This window comes from Acyrthosiphon pisum, chromosome X (assembly GCF_005508785.2).
Source record: "Acyrthosiphon pisum isolate AL4f chromosome X, pea_aphid_22Mar2018_4r6ur, whole genome shotgun sequence".
Classification (NCBI taxonomy): Eukaryota; Metazoa; Arthropoda; class Insecta; order Hemiptera; family Aphididae; genus Acyrthosiphon; species Acyrthosiphon pisum.
This window is the reverse complement of record NC_042493.1, coordinates 57,234,511-57,238,854: the sequence shown is the minus strand read 5'-3', so window position 1 is coordinate 57,238,854 and position 4,344 is coordinate 57,234,511. Positions and strand designations below refer to the sequence as shown.

Below are 4,344 nucleotides of genomic sequence, written 5' to 3'. Positions count from 1 at the left end.
GTAATACAAGGATTCCTTATAAGATTATCTACCTTTATCAAACAAAAAATATCTATAAGAAAGTCAAATTAAATTTTTATGATCGTTTGAAATTCAAATTTTTACAACAATGGATATTCACTCGATTTCTCATGTAGCGATTTCCTTATTTTTGTTGTAATTCAAAAACGAATAACTGCAGATACATGAAAATTTTACTGAATGTTTATATTAGCATTTCCTATACACCATAAAATTTTGAAAATAATTTGATTCTTTTTGAGCTGTGTACAGACATGGTCAGTTTTCAATTTTTTTAGTTTTTTATTCTATAAATATCAATAAAGTTTTATCTGTTGGGCCAAAAAGTGTATAAATTTAATACAAAGCTCCTGATATATTGTTACAATATCAGTTGAAAAATATTAAAAAAACATAGGCACAATTTTTTTTTATAAGCATTTAAATATCAAATTTTGACATAATTTATCAAATTTTAATTTTAAAAATTATTTTGTAGTTAAAAATTTATAAAATGTTCAATTTTTGTATCTAAGAATTAAAAATTTAAAACAAGATTCCACATAAGTAATTAATTCTGTTACCAAAAAATTTTAAAAATACATTTACACAGTTTATTTTTATAGTCATTTTAAGTACAAATTTGGACGAAATTACATATTAAAAACCTAGGATAACTATTTTAGTTATTTTGTTGTGATTGTATAATATTATTCGTGGGTACTTGAAACTTCTAAAGTATACTATTATATAACTATGATTTTATCACGGTTTGTTGTTGATGTATAACGCGTTATAACTTATAAGTACCTAATAGATATTATGATATGATTAATTTGGAATTTATTATAGGTACCTATTATAGGTCAATTTTTTTTTAATACCATAGATAAGTATATATTATATGTCTAATACATAGACTGATATACCGTCTCCGCTCAGAATCGTTTTTCTTATACAGTGATATTATATCATTGAATTCAAATTTAATACTGTCCATTATACAGTGACCCACTTCTAACCTACTGTACAGCAGAGCGACATCCACTTACCCACCTTTTTATATTTGACATTTGATAAATGAATTATAAAAAAATTGTGCCTATTTTTTATTTTTCAATATTTTTTATTTTTTATAAATATTTCCTATTTAAGCAATAGGCGCTTTCTATTAAATTTTGACGGTTTAGTCCAACAAATAAAATTTTATTGATATTTTAATATTTATAAACAAAAAAATTGGAAACTGAAAACGTCCGTAAACAGATAAAAACAAATAAAAATATTTTGAAAATTTTATCGTGTATAAAACAACTAGTGAAAACTGCATGTATCTACAGTTATTCGTTCTTGAATGACACTAAAAATCAAAATCGATTTTGAGTAATTTGCGAGGTTTTTCGGACTAGGCGTGGGATTTTAACATTTTCGGGAAGTTTGTGGATGGAGTCAGCATTCGTGGAAACATAGATACTCTCGTTAGTAGACAGGTGGTCAGGAGGAGAGTGGTCAGGACTATAAAGTAGCACCCGAAATGATGGCCTGCGTGCATGTGTATTCAGACGTGTTAGACGGAATGCCAGGATATCATTTTGGACCGAGTCTAAACTTATTTACACATGAGTTCAATCCTCAATCCACGGTACGTGACATGTACGGTTTGGCTTATTACACAAGTGCAGAGGCGAAGTCTGGATTTTTATTCGGAGGAGGGGGAGGCTGATCAATTTTTACACTTTTACACATTAAATACGTACTATCACAGATAAATAGCGGAAAAGTGACAATACTTATAATACATTTTTAAATATTTGAAATACAATTTAAAACTTTTTGAGTAACTATCATAGACCATTAAAATAATTTTTAAATTTTCTCAACATTTCGGGGGGGGGGGGCTGTAAGCCCCTTCAGCCCCTCTCCTGACTTGTGCACTAGTGGGTCACTGTGATGGATGGTGTTAAATTTGAATTTAATGATATAATATCATTGTATAAGAAAAACGATACTTAACGAAGGCGGTCAGTCAGCCTATGATATTAGTATAGGTATTACTAATATTTTATGATATTATTGTGAATAAAGTAATAATTTATTTATAATCTATTTACGTGGAACCTTGTTTTAAATGTTCAATTCTTAGATATAAAAGATGAACATTTTATAAATGAATGGTAAAAAATAAATATCATATTTTAAATTTGATACATTTTGTCAAAATTCAAACTTTAAATGCTTATTAAAAAAAAATGTGCCTATGTATTTTTAATATTTTTTAACTGTTATTGTAACAATATATCAGGAAACTTGTATTAAGAATCTAAAATATTAATACATTTGAAATCTTAATTATAGTTTCATATTTATATTATAAACCATTTTTATCATAAACATAGGTGAGCAAGTGCCAGGTAGGTTGGTAGGTACTTTGCTAAAGCTTGAAATGATAATATTATATTATTTAACATTATAATAATATTATAATGTTATAATAATATTTTTAGTCAAACATTTGCCGAAGGGACCGAATAGGTCACTGTAATACCTTTTTACATGTAAGATATCTATCGATTGCGCCGTGTATTGACTCCTCCGAACCTTTTTATGTATTGATTTCGTCGACTATCCACTGAATATTTGTAAATTATTTATTTTAATAATAACAAAATGTAAAAGGCTTACATTTACATATTATATGTTAATATTATTTAATGATATAAAATATGTTTTATTTCAATATTTCATTAGTATTTTGTACACACAAGAACTTTAATTATATTATGATAATTATTTAAATATCAAATAGATAATAGGTAGGTACCCATAGTTTTACACCGTTTATTTTATTATTTTTATATTATATAAATGTAGTAAAAAAATCACAATTTTATTTGAATTTGTAAAAAAAACATTCACTAGGTAGGTACGTATTTCATATTTGAGTTACTTATTTATTTATTTAACGGACGTTAGTCCAATTTACATAATAATATATACCTAGTGTATAAATTAGATAAAAAAAAATATTAATATTAAAGATAGGTACATAGGTATATACAAGATAACATGTTAAATTAATTATACAATAAGAGAAATATTATATTATTTTAACACATTTTACATTGTATTTTATTGTTTTGTTTTCCGTTATAATATAATATTATGTATAGCCGTATAGGTATTTATCACGATGTCGAAAGTGACATCGATGAGTTTATTATATTAATATTTTTGTATGATCTATGGTTGACAGCCATACTTTACAATTTGGTTCAACGGTACATGACGAAGGAGCGGAAGGAACATTTTTCATTTGCATTTTAGCATTCTGCCTACCCAGTGTATTTTACAAAAGTGCATTTGTGTATTTTTAACAAGACGCTAAAATATTCAGGTATAGTTTTAACTTTTATTTACATAATACGTCATACTAATGCCGGGCTGCATGAACAATCACTAAACATATTTATTGAATCAATAGTGTACTAGTTGTCTCTTAAACATGATTTAGTGACCCATAATGATTGGTCCGATAAATTTTATTGATCCATTAACTCAATATATTTTTTATGCAACCCGGCATTAAACTTCTATATAATATAGTAGACAGCCAGGGGAATGAACCGTCCTCTATAGAATAACATATAAGTAGGTAGGTATCTACGATTTACGTGTCCGTGGTTATTAGGTACCTATTGGGGTATAAGTAAGTACGCAGCTCCCTAAACGTAGGAATAACATGCACTGTAGCGAACTGTGTTAGTGATCTGATATTTATGAAATATATATGAAATATCGACTTGGTGACCTAACTTATAGGAGTACCTAATGTACTAATGTCAGTGACGTAATATCAAAATTTGGGCCCGGGAGAGAAATTTTTAACGGCCTCCCTCGTCCATGTGCCTATAAGGAGATATGAGTGACATCGATGAGTGTATTATATTTTTTTTTTGTATGATCTATGGTTGTGAGCCATACTTAACAATTTGGTTCAACGGTATATGACGAGGGAGCGGAAGGAACGTTTTATGTTTTTTCATTAGTCATTCTGGCATTCTGAATATTGTACCTACCTATTTTATAAAAGCACATTTGTGTATTTTTAACAAGACCCTAAAACATTCAGGTATAGTTTTACTTTTATTTAAATAATACGCACTAATGTAGGCCTGCATGAACAATCATTAAACATTTATTATATCAAAAGTGTGCTAGTTGTCCCTTAAACATGATTTAGTGGCCCATAATGATTGGTCCATTATATTTTATTGATTCATTAACTTAATAATTTTTTTATGCAACCAGGCATTAAACTTCTGTATTTAGTTGAGAAATTAATGT

General features: G+C 27.6%; 1 protein-coding gene across 1 annotated transcript in view; it reads left to right on the top strand.

Annotated features, from left to right (window-relative positions):
* The window catches only part of LOC107883909, a 5,930-nt gene extending 1,594 nt beyond the window's left edge, over positions 1 to 4,336 (top strand). Inside the window, exon 3 of the mRNA XM_029485205.1 lies at positions 3,254 to 4,336. The gene's annotated coding sequence lies outside the window, so the exon portion shown is untranslated. The remainder of the gene's footprint in view (positions 1 to 3,253) is intronic.
* Positions 4,337 to 4,344: the final 8 nt, after the last annotated feature.